This window comes from Fukomys damarensis, unplaced genomic scaffold (genome assembly GCF_012274545.1).
Source record: "Fukomys damarensis isolate Sample0158 unplaced genomic scaffold, DMR_v1.0_HiC HiC_scaffold_73858, whole genome shotgun sequence".
Lineage (NCBI taxonomy): Eukaryota > Metazoa > Chordata > Mammalia > Rodentia > Bathyergidae > Fukomys > Fukomys damarensis.
Genome location: NW_022974770.1, coordinates 10,450 through 25,000, shown reverse-complemented (window position 1 = coordinate 25,000; position 14,551 = coordinate 10,450). Strand labels below are relative to the sequence as shown.

The following is a 14,551-nucleotide window of genomic DNA, read 5'->3' as shown; positions in this document are numbered from 1 at the left end:
TCTCCTTGACCTCCCTCAACTTCCCCAGAGATTCCAGATGTGGAGGGGCTGATGTGAGTGTGGGAGTACGGACACAGAAGCAGTCCCAAATGTGTGTTTGAGCCGGTGAGGAACAGGAGATTAAATTGGCCTTGTAACTCAGGGAGGCTGTCAGTGAAGTCACAGTCGCAGGGGCAGCACGAGGCAGAGAAAGGTTTTGCTGTTCACACGTGGGCAGCACCCTGCTCAGCCCTGAAGTCCTACGTGCGGTGATGAAGGTGAGGAGCCTCTTTCCTAAAGGAGGGAGAGGGTGGTAAGGCTGCCGCCTGAAGGGCAGAGAGATAGGTGACTGCAGATGTCACTGCTGCTACAGATGCTGGTGGCTCCATGAGAAGAAAGGGGAAGGTGAACCCGGCCGTAGCGCTTCTCCCTTGGCCCCGAAGCCAGCCTGGGACCGTGTAGGGAGGGGGCTTCTGGAGGTAATCAGCAGGCCCGCAGTGGGAGCTGGAGGGAAGAGTAACAAGGGCCCCACAGGAGTACCCACTGCCCTGGCCTGGAGTCCCCTCTCCCCTCTGCGTGTCACACTTCCTCCTGAAAATGCGCTGATTGTGAGAGAAGGGAAATTCCAAAACCGGCCCAGGCTGCAGTTCCCAAGGCGGAAGACTACATGGTGAAGGGAGCCAGAGTCGGGGTCACTTGTAGCTCAGAGAGACCCATAGTGCACACAGTGGTGGGTTGGAGTTAAGGCAACACTGACCATTGCTCAGGGTGGCTTGCAGCAGATCCCAAGGTGGTGACAACGAACCAGGAGCCCAGGGAGCAGGAAAGATTTCTGTGCACAGCTTGTTCTCAGGCTCAGCTGCAGTCTGGAAGCATCCAGAGGTTTCAGTGGGGCTGGGCCCCACCCCCACACACTCTGAATTAAGAGGTCTGGGGTGGGGCCTGGCAAAAGGCACTTTATAGACTCCTCAAATGATTCCAATTAAGCTAGGAGTAGAGAACCAACACAATAATGTCTCACCATCTGCTGGTTCAATAACAGCAACAAAATGTTCAGGCTGGTCTTTATTAAAGAAGTCGAAATTTGGGCCCACGTTTAAATGGTCAAAACTGCTGGGAGCTCTGTGCTGTGCTATGGCCAGCCTAACTCACCTCCTCCCTGGGATAAGGCAGGGCCCCATGGGAGGGAAACAGTTGACAAGAGGCAGTGGCAGAGCAAGGCCTGGCTGAGAAGAGGACTGTCTTTCTCCGTGACCATTCCCCATAAAAACATCAAATCAGGAGGATCTACACACTTTAGCTTCTCTCCCAGTTCCAGTTACAGACCAGCACCTTTTATCTCTGCCTCCATTTCCCTTATCTCTACCATTCTAAAAAATAAATGCACTGCATTTGCCTGGCATTGTTTTTTTCCCACCAGGAGGAAAAGCCCCACCTGGCTCCAGCTTTGTATCTCTTTGTCTTTCTTTTCTTCGTCTCCTGCTATTCTCAGTCCATGGACCCTTAAGCAGCACAGGCCCAGGCACAAAACGAAGGGTGAGATGGGGGCAACCAAATTTGAACCGGGGCTTCTTGCTCTGCAGGCAAATGCTCTACCCCTAAGTCGTGTCCCCTCTCACTAATATAAGGCTTGGTTAATATCCTCAGTCTAGAGCAATACCCAGGCCACTTGTAACCTGAGTCACCACTTCAAGGCTGCAGCTCTTCTGAGCTACCAGGCCCGCATCAGATAAATCTCACCCCCCTGGGGTGTTAGCAGGACACAGATCCCCTCCTCAGAAGGCTGGAGTCAGGGTTCTCCCATCTTTAGACATAGCGCTGGCCACACCACTAACACTGGCTGCTAGAATGGCCCTCAGAATCATGTCTGTGTCCCGCATGTCAGAACCCATGAAGAGAGTAGAGTCTCCATGCCATCGAAGGGGTCCTTCCCAACACGGGTCCTGACAGTCAGCCCTGACGCTGCGGGCCCAATACTGCATTCAGGGTACTTTCCACAAAATTGCAATCTATGAAAAAGGATGGCCCTTCTAGCTCTCTGTTCCTAGTAATGTACATGGAGTGTGATGGAGAATGAGCCCCTCCAAGAAAGAAGCAGAAGGGATTTAGGAATCACTGAGAGCACGAAGGCACCAAGCTAAAAGTTCACAAGGAAGCCAGCCAACATTCATGGGAGTCAGGTGAAACAGTAACATTGAAATTCAACCTTTGAAGTCCCTATATATGAAACTATTAGAATGAATCAGCAGCTCCCATAAAGGAGGGAATACAAACTGAACGAAAGAGCAAAAGACTGTCAAAAGTGGCCACATATACTACTAAATGAATCATAGAAGAAACTCAGGCAATGTGGAATGTAATTGATGTTTTCCTTTCTACTTACTTTTGGTTGAAGTACAGCTTTCATACAATCAAGTGCACAGTCTTTATATACAGCTAGATGAGTTTTCATATACACACACATACACATATTCACCACATGAATTACAGCAGAAAAATTTTAGCTTCCCCGCGGGTTCCTTGAACTCCTTTCCAATTGTTCCCTCCATCCCAAGAATAATGCTCCTTCATCACCATGGATTAGGTGGCCTGCTGTTGACCCCCACAAGCATAATGCTATGAAATTGTACAGTGACAGTTGTTTTTTACACATTTGTGTAGGGCTACCTGTACTAAAACTGACTGGGACAAATGGTTGTGGACAATCTTAGCTATCGAAAGAAAACTAAACAGTTGAAAACATGAAGCAAGCAGTAAAAGCAAAAAGGGAAAACAAAAAGTTCAACCCACTTCTCAGCTCTGCTTAGCACTATAAACATTGGTTAGCCATGAACACCACTCCCTAATCATAATGATAAGACCATTTAAGATCATAAAGTTTCTTTGCCTGCTGCTTGAGCTTTAGGTTACAGATTTTGACTATATTTTCATTACCATTCAGGTCTAAGTTTCCTTTATGATGTCATTGGATACTAGGTTGGGTGCTAGCAGTGTTGCCACCAAAACTAAAAAGTTTCCAGATTCCTCCAAAGTGGTCCTAGATCCGAATTACAAGGAGTGATTTGTAATTTCATCCAGTTCAGCCAGGAAGACTGCTGCAAGAGCAGGTTGGGTAAACTCTGATTCAGCATGTCCCTCCATGATGTAAACCGAAAAGACAAACTGATGAAAACATCTGACTTGTACTTGGATCATTAAGAAGAGGACCCTGACTTGTGGCAGATAGTTGATGTCATAAAAGAAAGCCGACATGGGCCCTAGGAAAGGTGCTGATAGTAGTGATCAGAAAGTGGAGAATGCACCAAGAAAGGACTCTTCTAGCTTGGCAAGAAGAGAAAGTGCTTACCGGGGCACACAGGTTTGCACCAGAGACCTCTTGGTCAGCAATCAGATATTCTAGTCTTGAGCCCTGATGGCTGGGGATCCCAAGTCAAGGCAGCCTTTGGGTCCTTGAAGGATTATAGTTGGTTGAGTAGGTGAGCCCAACACCTATCAGGCACAACAGAGGTACCCTGTCACGCAGTCCTGGAGGGAGGTCTCCAGGGTGTTTTCTAGAAACTATAATGCATGGAGACTTCCTCAATGTACTGAAGGCCAACATAAAATGGTCATGGATCAGCTAGCTTTCAAAATTGTATGTAAGTAGGGAGAGCACCTGAATTTGAACCAGGGACCTCTTGATCTGCAGTCAAATGCTCTACCCCTGAGCTATACCCTCTGTAGTAAGCAGGTCACCAAGTGAATGCCCTTCATGTGTGAGGTAACACCAGAAGACCTCAGAGACCCCAGGACATGGCGTGAAGACCATCAGCCATAGGAAAATGAGAGACAGAGACCTGTAGAACGATTTCTTCCATCCTTTCTCTAGAAGTCACCAGTGTGACACCAGAAGACCTCAGAGACCCCAGGACATGGCGTGAAGACCATCAGCCATAGGAACATGAGAGACAGAGACCTGTAGAAGGATGGGGGGACAGGGAAGCCCAAAATTCACTGTGACTTGCGAAGGATGATCAGGGCACAGACAGTGTTTCTCTCCTTGGTTAAAAAAATATTTAATCATATTTGCTAGCTGGGAAATGCATTTCCACCATAAATAATGTCACACACTCTCAGCTTTCTGTTGTAGTTTAAAAGATGCAGGTGCAGAGCATATAAAATCATGAAGGCTCTCTGCTTCCTGGGATCACTGAGGACGCACATGAAGTGTGAGTGGAGGGACCTGGTAGCCAGATGACAGGGGATAAAGGGACACAGTGAACTTTACATCGGCTTGTGAAGCTGCAGGCAGGATTTCTCCACAAGTTCACACCGTTTCTCAATATGTGGGTGAAGGGTTCACATGGGGACAAAAGGTGAAAGGACAACGACACAAGAGATGTGAGTGCACATAAAGGAGAGGCCAAAAGAAGGGCTGGAATGGGGAGGTCATGGAATGGGTGGTCAGGAATGGGTGGCAGGGCCATGTGGAAGAGGGGGAGGCTGCTGACCCAATCATCCTCTTGTCGCTTGTTTCAGGGAGGTTCAGCACGAGGGACCTCAGAGATGAAGGACCCTGGTCTCTGAAGGCAGGCACAGTAGGGAGCCTCTGACCTGGACTCAGGTTGCTGTGATCCCCTGTGAAATGCTGTGCTCAGAACCCCTCGTGTTCCCTCATGATCATGCTCTATTCTGAACTGTGCTGGGGAGAGTTGAGACCTGAGTTACGGCCTTTCACCTGTCCTAGCAGTGCTGTGCCATAGAATCGGTCACCTGCCTCCCACGGCCACCGCTTCATTCTACCCTTCCCTGCCTTTCCCACAGTGTCCCCCTCTGCACACCTGGCCATTGCCTGTACATCCAGCCCAGGCTTGCACATCCCTCAGTGAATGCCCCAGCTTGGACATCACTGATGTTTCCACCACAGTGTTGTTGAGAGCTACATTATCCTATAAGTACTACTATTTTATTTCCCTTCAATCATTGCATATTAACAGGGGATGGTGCTATCCAAAATTCATGCTTGAAAATTTCCCCAGAATAATACAAATCAAAATTACCACAGCTCTCTGTATTTTTTAATAAGGCTCCTCCTAAATTTTGTTGCAACCTAGGCTGAGTTGCTGGTGATTCAGTATGCTCCCCGAACGTAAAGGTTACAGAGGATCCAAATAGAAACTGTTTTTCAAAGATACACACACATCATTAAAAAGAATTTCATAGCTGGGCCTGCTGAAACACACCCATAGTCTCAGCACTTGGGAAGACTGAGGCAGGTGAGTCTGAAGTTGGGGTGCCGTGTGGGCAACAGAGTGATGCAGCGAGACCCCATCTCAGAATACAAACTGGAAAAGGCTAGGGATGGTAGTCCATGCCAGGGCCCTTGTTTCAACCACCTGTACTACAAAAAACAATTGAGCCAACCCACCCCCTAAACACATGTCTTGTGCCATGTGCTTGATGTCACCAGAGTAAGGAGAGACTGAATGCAGGAAGAGTGGTAGGAACAGCAAATAGACCCCTGTAGGTGTGGCAATAAAGTAGGTGACCAGTAGGGGGCACCCGGATTTGAACCGGGGACCTCTTGATCTGCAGTCAAATGCTCTACCCCTGAGCTATGCCCCCTCACTGAGGAAAAGCACCATAATAGTAGCCCTTATAGGAAAGTGGATGCATCCAAGCCAAGACAGACTTGCTCAACAGGATGTCTTGGCCAGCCCTGTGTCTCTGAACTGCCACTCCCTCCTGCCCTACTCCCACCCTTATTGCTCCAGCACTTCTCAGGGACTGGGCCGAGTAGACCTGGTGGCTTTGGTGATCTGTACAGCCGAGCAGACTTTTCAGATCATCCAGGTGGATCCCCTTCCACCAGAACTATTCTTGAGGAGCTGCTGACTTTCAGGTGCACAGCACTGGGGACAGAACCGTACCTAGATGACATCACTTTCCTCTTAAATGACTGAAGGCCAGAGCCTTGGATGGATGGTTATTTTCATGGCAGCATAGTAGTCATGATATTGCATTATTAAAGGCAAACTGTGTCTCAGTGGACCTACAGGTGATTTCAGGTTTTTCTGTACTTGTATTTATGTTTCAACTCTTCCACCTGAAGCATACAGCTTTTTCATTAAAAAGTTATCTTGGAAACGGTTTTTTAAAAAGTCCACTTCTCAGGGTTCATCCTGAAGAAACACTCCTGTCATGGATGAAGACTGTGTATGTGGAGATTCACAGCGTCCTTTTCTGAATTAGTGCAAAACTGCAAGCCATTTAAATATTCATGAATATAAGAGGGAAAAACCTCCCAGCTCCTTCGCGGGTGGAACGGGAGGCAACAGTGACAGGCGGAATGTGTGTGGTCAGTGTGGAAATCGCTGTTTCCAGCTGGAGACCTGTTCGCTCCTCCCTCCGGAGGCCTCACCTTGTCCCACCCTCTCTGGTCCTCACCTCTCTCTCACCTCTGTGCACGGAGATGCAGTCTTCATCTCAGCTCTTTTCCTCAGTTCTCGTGTTCTAGCTGTGGGCTTTCAGGGAGACTCCAGAGAGGTGAGCTGTCTTTGGAAGAGGGAAATCCAGCCCGTTTGAACATCCAGGGCTCAGACTTCAGGATCAATCAGGACCAACAATCCTTCCCTGTGGCCCTTGCTTCCCGGGAGATACCACATTGAGGCCAAAGGGTTGCACAAACCCCAGGACAGAGATTAAGGCCCATCACCCAGAGGGGCAGAAGAGGCAGAGAGCTGTGGCAGGATGGCGGGGGGGCCAGAGCCCAAAACCCATATGAGTTCAAAGAATGATCAGCGCAATGACCATGTTTTCTTCTTTGGACAATATGTTTAATTATATTTATTAGCTGTGAAATGCAATGTGAAGAATATAACTTCTTTCGGTCTCAGGATCGTTACAAGAATTAGGGGTCAGTGTGGTCTTGGTATGACTCAGTCTGCACGTGTACTGTGAGTCGGGGGCACAGAGAGAGCCAGATGTGATGGGGTTAAGGGTGTAGGTAGGGAGCCTCTGTATGGGAATCAAGTTCCTATGATCATCAGTGAAATGCTTTACTAAAAGAAACATGTGTTTTTCCAGTAAGTGTGTTTCAATTCTGAGCTGTAATGCAAGGAGCTGAGTCCTCACTTACGTCCTGCCACCATCCCAGCAGCGTTCAGCCAATACAGCTGGTCACCTTTCTTTCTGCCATGGCCACAGCTTCACCCCAGCCCTCCTGACCTTCCTGCCATCTCCCACCTCTGCACACCAGGCCATCGCCTACACCTCCAACCCAGCACCCGGCATCCCATGGTCAGGACTGAAGGGACATCCCTGGAATGGCACTGGTGCTTACACAGTGCTTTAAATCCCAACGTGGTTTTTCTGCCATTACAATCATTGGTGTTAGGACATATGTGAGCAGAGGATTGTGCCTCCCAAAATCAAAGTCCCCAGGTTCCCCCTGTGTGCTACTAATCTGAATTACTAGTGTTTAGTTGTACTTTTAGTAACCTATTCATTTAACTTGGGTGCAAATCAAGGTGTGTAACCTGATTCAGCATGTTCCTGAAAATTCAAACTTTCAAAAATAACTAATTAAATACTTCTGAAACACACACACACACATCATTAAATACAGGACTCTGGCTTCTGCCACATATCTGATGTCACAAGAAAAAATTGACAGGACACTAGGAGAGGTGGTGAGAAGGATGACTAGCAAGCAGAAACATGAATAGAGAAAAGGTCCTTCTTGGTGATAAAATGATTACAACACCACTGGTCATTTGAGAGAAGCACATGAAAACAGCACTAAGATTTCACCTCACCCCAGAAAGAATGGCTGCTATCAACCAATAAAAAATGCTAGCGGGGTTGTGGGGAGATAGGAACCCTTCTTCATCGTTGGTGGGAGCGCAGACTGGTGCAATTACTGTGGAAATCAGCATGGAGATACCTCAAACAACAAAGATTAGAAGTCCCATTTGACCCAGCTGTTCCTCTTCTGGATATCTTCCCAAAAGAATTAAAAGAATCATACCACAGTGATACATGCTCACCCATGTTTATAGTGTCAAAGTTTGCAATAGCTAAGACTCGGAAACAGCCCATTTGCCCATCACCTCGAAACTGGACAAAGAATATGTCATGAGAAAGTAGATTCATTCCTAGGTAAATGGGTACATTTTGAGGATATACTCCTAAGTGAACTAAATAAATCACACATATGCAAACACCAAATAGTTTCTCTGGTGTGAAAAACTAAAATAGTACTCAAGATCCTAACAGGACAATTAGCAGTGTGAAATCGGGAGAAAAGGACCAAAGGTGTAGGGACAGCGAGAAGGATAGGGAAAAGGGAATAAGAGAAAATGAAAAAAAATATGAGAAAATGTAAAAACGGAATTAAAGTGGTTGAAGGGGGGGGAGAGGGGTGAAGGGAGGGTGGGGACAAGGGGAAAAAATGAGAACCAAGACCTGGCATGTAAAGGTACGAGATCCCAGTAATGAATGTAACTGTACTGTCTACCTAGAATGTACCAATAAATTCCATTTCAAATTTTAAAAAAGAGAATATGTGTTTTTTTAAAAATAAAATGCAGTACTACTCAGCCATAAAGAAAGAGAAACGAGACATTTATAGATAAGTGGATGCACATAGGGGCCATACTCTTAAGTGAACTTAATAAGACACACATGTAAATACTGAACAGTCTCTCTGGTATGAAAAACTAAAAATGTAAATAAGGATCAAAATGCATAATTTACATTGTGTAATGAAAGAAAAGTTCTAAAGGAGTAAGGGACGTGGGAAGGGTAGAGGAGAGGCAAGAAGGGAAAAGAAAAAAATATGAGAAAAGCAAAAACAGAGGAAAGAACATCTTTGTAAATAGAGAAGGGTGGAGGGGGGTGAAGTGGGAGCAGGAGGGTGGGGAAAAATGAGAACCAAGATACATCATGTAAAGGTACAAGATCCCGAGGATGAACGTAACTGTACTGTATGCCTAAAATGGACCAATAAACTCAATGGGGGGAAAATGAACTGCCAGTAGGGGGCACCTGGATTTGGACCAGGGACCTCTTGACCTGCAGTCAAATGCTCTACCCCTGAGCTATGCCCCCTTGCCTGACTTACTTTCCTTCTTAGCCTATGTCACTTGTGTTACCACAGCCACAGTGTACTGTAGACTCATTCCTTCTCAATCAGACTACAAAAGCTGACAGATCTACCATCAACTGACCAGAAACCACTCTTCAGACTTTGAGTTGCCGCTCTGTTCCCCAAGGGAGGCTCCCAGCTCTGATAGGCTCTTTTCTACCCAGCCTGCTTATAGGCTCAGTCTGAATTCCTTCAATAAATGATACGTGGGTGCCAGGATAAGGAAACTATTGTTCATCATGCACGCAGGACAAGGAGAACATTTCTCATACTTTGGGACCCAGCTATATGCTGACGGCAGCATTTCATCAACACACAAACCTCCCAGGAACAAAGTGCACCCTAGGCTGAGTTGTCCTTCATAACCAAGGATGTGACGGCTACCAGTGAGAAGCAGACCCAACCCTATCCCCTTTCCCTTCAGAGGAGGCTAGTGATTCAGAAGTCTATGGACATGACAAGATTTCTGTCCCTTGCACGCCCCTAATCCAGATGAAGTACTGTATAGGATCAGACTTACTACGATAAACATTTACACTCAAGGACTGGACTACAGGGAAATGCAACATCATCAAAAGTGGTTCGTGGTCATTCCACGGTAGGCAAAAATGACCAGGTCCCTCTTTCCCTGTTGGGACAGCTGGAGCCTCCTTCTAGGTACCAATTTGAGTATTTTGCAGCCTTTTCACAAGAATCTGACAGAGCACATGAACCCGAAACTCTGACAGAAAAAGAAGCACCTCGGGTATGTGTGTGTGCACGCTCCTTGGGGGCTAAATCATGTAGAGCAATAAACGAAAACACCAGTAGGGGGCACCCGGATTCGAACCGGGGACCGCTTGATCTGCAGTCAAGCGCTCTACCCCTGAGCTATACCCCCTACTGGTGACTGCCGGTCTCGCAGCGCTTTTCATCTCTACTGCCGCACCCAAGGTCTCTGTGATCTGTCAGTGCTATTCACTCCTGGTTCGCCTGTAGAAGCTCACGGGCCTGAACCCTGGTCCACAAATCACACCTGGGCCAGAGGCTCCTCCATCCCTGCCCCACCCCACCCCGTTCCCGACACTCCCGCTTCTCTGATGGAGTCACGCACTCCACAGCTCAAGCCCACCAGTATCGCTGCAAGGACACCGGGACTTGGGAATAAAGTCTTGGGTGGGGTCCTTCCATCCTTCGCACCTGCTCAGCTCCACCTCGCCACCCAACGTCCTCCTCCACATCCCTCTCCTCTCCCCATTCCCTGCCCATCCCTAGTTAGGCACATGCCTGTAATCCCAGCACTTGGGGTACAAGCACTTGGGAAGCAAGAGGAGCGTGAGTTCCAGGTCAGCTTGGACTACAGACTGTATTCCCCCAAAATAAGACCTCACTAAAAAATAAGCCCTAGCATAATATTTTTCGGAATGCTCATAATATAAACCATACTCCAAAAGTAAGCCCTAATTAAGGGCATTCACCAGATGAACACATATAGGATGTCCCTTGCAACCCTCTCAACACACAACGGAAGTGTTGAGTTATAAAATAATAATACTAATGATTAGATATAAATATTATTGACATTAATACTTAAACGATAAAATAATATGATTATGTAGACATATAATAATTATATACGATTATATAATAGTTATGTAAAACAATATATTTAAGCATCTATAAATACCCGAGCGGGCACCTTGGGACGAGAGGTAAATGCCTATGTAAAGAGATGAGTTTGAGACTTATCGAGGAATGACCAACTGGAATACCAAGGCATGAATGATGTGTGCACATGACAGCATAGTAATCCGCACCCTGTAGTGGTCTGCAACCTCCCCATCTCTTCTCTCCTCTGGAACACTCCCTTCTCCCACCAGATCCACCTCCTGAGCCTCAGCTCTGGGTACCCTGATGTATTTTAAAATTAGGAACCATTGGTCTAGAGCAGAGTTTGGAGAACCAGCGACCGCGCACATAGTCTAACTCCAGCGCCCAGCCTTGGATGGCTGACCCTGGCAGAGTGCCAGGATTCCAAACAAGGCCTTCCTTGCGTTTTGCAGTACCTATGTCTTCCTTTCGGGGGCGCAAAGGAGACCGAGCTAGACGCCTGTGACTGCCAAAGGAGCTTGTTCCTAACCGAAGGCAGCATCAGCACACGTATCTACACATTTTGCAAGCTCCCAAAATGATCCCCAAGGACATAAAATCTAAGGACTGGCGCCACAGTGCAGACGATGCACCATTCCATATTCTGGAGATCCTATCAGAGGATCAATCACTTGTTGAATCACTTGGTTGAATCATTTGTACTACAAAAAGCAGTTGAACCAAAGCACCCCCTCAAATACATGTTTTTTGCCATGTGCTTGTTGTCACCTGACAAAGCAGAGACTGAATGCAGGAAGAGAAGTAGGAACAGCAAATAGACCCCTGTAGGTGTGGCAATAAGCTTAGCAACCAGTAGGGGGCACCCGGATTTGAACCGGGGACCACTTGATCTGCAGTCAAATACTCTACCCCTGAGCTATGCCCCCTCACTGAGGAAAAGTTGCCTAATAGAAGCCTTTATAGGAGTGGATGCATCCAAGCCAGACAGACTTGCTCAACAGGGTGTCTTGGCGAGCCCTGTGCCTCTGAACTGCCACTACCTCCTGCCACCCTGACCACCTGTGCACACCTGCGTGCCTCCTCCTCTGGTGACCGGCACCTCCTGTCATCAGTCCCTGGCTGAGGCAGTGGCATTGAAAGTATGACATTCTTTAGACAGAACACCATCCACACTCACCTCCAGGAGCTGGACTCCATGAGGGGGCTGCTCAGAAGGTCCTTTGGAAGACAGGGTAGGTGTTGCAGGGTGGATGGGCCAAAGCAGGAGTTCTAACTTTCCCTGAGAACTAAGCCAGATCTTCTGGGAAGGAGGTTGGTCTGCAGTCTTTATCTTCTACCTATGTTGGAGGGGGACAGCTTACCTGAGATGTCACACCCCAGGCTGTGCCCAAGCCGTCAGCTCAGCACAGCTGGAAGAGGCCCAAGAAGCCTGAACCCTGGGTCTCAGCATTCGGGGTGCACTGGTGTTCACTTTGGGGACTCAGTCTTCCATCCTTTCTCTAGAAGTCACCAGTGTGACACCAGAAGACCTCAGAGACCCCAGGACATGGCGTGAAGACCATCAGCCATAGGAACATGAGAGACAGAGACCTGTAGAAGGATGGGGGGACAGGGAAGCCCAAAATTCACTGTGACTTGCGAAGGATGATCAGGGCACAGACAGTGTTTCTCTCCTTGGTTAAAAAAATATTTAATCATATTTGCTAGCTGGGAAATCCATTTCCACCATAAATAATGTCACACTCTCTCAGCTTTCTGTTGTAGTTTAAAAGATGCAGGTGCAGAGCATATAAAATCACGAAGGCTCTCTGCTTCCTGGGATCACTGAGGACGCACATGAAGTGTGAGTGGAGGGACCTGGCAGCCAGATGACAGGGGATAAAGGGACACAGTGAACTTTATATCGGCTTGTGAAGCTGCAGGCAGGATTTCTCCACAAGTTCACACCGTTCCTCAATATGTGGGTGAAGGGTTCACATGGGGACAAAAGGTGAAAGGACAACGACACAAGAGATGTGAGTGCACATAAAGGAGAGGCCAAAAGAAGGGCTGGAATGGGGAGGTCACATGGGTGGCAGGGCCATGTGGAAGAGGGGGAGGCTGCTGACCCAATCATCCTCTTGTCGCTTGTTTCAGGGAGGTTCAGCACGAGGAACCTCAGAGATGAAGGACCCTGGTCTCTGAAGGCAGGCACAGTAGGGAGCCTCTGACCTGGACTCAGGTTGCTGTGATCCCCTGTGAAATGCTGTGCTCAGAACCCCTCGTGTTCCCTCATGATCATGTTCTGTTCTGAGCTCTGCTGGGGAGAGTTGAGACCTGAGTTACGGCCTTTCACCTGTCCTAGCAGTCCTGTGCCATAGAATCGGTCACCTGCCTCCCACGGCCACCGCTTCATTCTACCTTTCCCTGCCTTTCCCACAGTGTCCCCCTCTGCACACCGGGCCATTGCCTGTACATCCAGCCCAGGCTTGCACATCCCTCAGTGAATGCCCCAGCTTGGACATCACTGATGTTTCCACCACAGTGTTGTTTAGAGCTACATTATCCTATAAGTACTACTATTTTATTTCCCTTCAATCATTGCATATTAACAGGGGATGGTGCTATCCAAAATTCATGCTTGAAAATTTCCCCAGAATAATACAAATCAAAATTACCACAGCTCTCTGTATTTTTTAATAAGGCTCCTCCTAAATTTTGTTGCAACCTAGGCTGAGTTGCTGGTGATTCAGTATGCTCCCCGAACGTAAAGGTTACAGAGGATCCAAATAGAAACTGTTTTTCAAAGATACACACACATCATTAAAAAGAATTTCATAGCTGGGCCTGCTGAAACACACCCATAGTCTCAGCACTTGGGAAGACTGAGGCAGGTGAGTCTGAAGTTGGGGTGCCGTGTGGGCAACAGAGTGATGCAGCGAGACCCCGTCTCAGAATACAAACTGGAAAAGGCTAGGGATGGTAGTCCATGCCAGGGCCCTTGTTTCAACCACCTGTACTACAAAAAACAATTGAGCCAACCCACCCCCTAAACACATGTCTTGTGCCATGTGCTTGATGTCACCAGAGAAAGCAGAGACTGAATGCAGGAAGAGTGGTAGGAACAGCAAATAGACCCCTGTAGGTGTGGCAATAAGGTAGGTGACCAGTAGGGGGCACCCGGATTTGAACCGGGGACCTCTTGATCTGCAGTCAAATGCTCTACCCCTGAGCTATGCCCCCTCACTGAGGAAAAGCACCATAATAGTAGCCCTTATAGGAAGTGGATGCATCCAAGCCAGACAGACTTGCTCAACAGGATGTCTTGGCCAGCCCTGTGTCTCTGAACTGCCACTCCCTCCTGCCCTACTCCCACCCTTATTGCTCCAGCACTTCTCAGGGACTGGGCCGAGTAGACCTGGTGGCTTTGGTGATCTGTACAGCCGAGCAGACTTTTCAGATCATCCAGGTGGATCCCCTTCCACCAGAACTATTCTTGAGGAGCTACTAACTTTCAGGTGCACAGCACTGGGGACAGAACCGTACCTAGATGACATCACTTTCCTCTTAAATGACTGAAGGCCAGAGCTAATGATATGATACTCTACATAGAAGACCCCAAAAAACACCAACGAAAGACTTCTGGACTTAACTGAAAGATTCAAAAGACTAGCTGGATACAAGGTCAACACTCAAACATCAGTAGCCTTCTTGTATAACAAGTAACAAACTCATTGAGAGAGAAATTAGGGAAACAATCCTTTTTCACAATAGCATCCCAGAAAATGAAATATTTAGGAATCAATCTAGCAAAGGAAGTAAAAGACCTCTGCATTGAGAACTACAGCACTCTGAAAAAAAGAGATAGAAGAGGAA

The 14,551-nt window shown here is 47.5% G+C and overlaps 6 non-coding genes across 6 annotated transcripts; all 6 read right to left on the bottom strand.

Moving 5' to 3' along the window:
• Window positions 1-3,625: 3,625 nt before the first annotated feature.
• Window positions 3,626-3,697, bottom strand: Trnac-gca. The gene has a single exon. It is a non-coding gene; the product is annotated as a tRNA-Cys (tRNA).
• Window positions 3,698-5,511: 1,814 nt separating this feature from the next.
• Trnac-gca lies at window positions 5,512-5,583 on the bottom strand. The gene has a single exon. It is a non-coding gene; the product is annotated as a tRNA-Cys (tRNA).
• A 3,414-nt stretch (window positions 5,584-8,997) lies between these two features.
• On the bottom strand, window positions 8,998-9,069 carry Trnac-gca. Its single transcript has one exon. It is a non-coding gene; the product is annotated as a tRNA-Cys (tRNA).
• Window positions 9,070-9,914: 845 nt separating this feature from the next.
• On the bottom strand, window positions 9,915-9,986 carry Trnac-gca. The gene has a single exon. It is a non-coding gene; the product is annotated as a tRNA-Cys (tRNA).
• A 1,564-nt stretch (window positions 9,987-11,550) lies between these two features.
• Trnac-gca lies at window positions 11,551-11,622 on the bottom strand. The gene has a single exon. It is a non-coding gene; the product is annotated as a tRNA-Cys (tRNA).
• Window positions 11,623-13,846: 2,224 nt separating this feature from the next.
• On the bottom strand, window positions 13,847-13,918 carry Trnac-gca. Its single transcript has one exon. It is a non-coding gene; the product is annotated as a tRNA-Cys (tRNA).
• Between the last annotated feature and the right edge of the window lie 633 nt (window positions 13,919-14,551).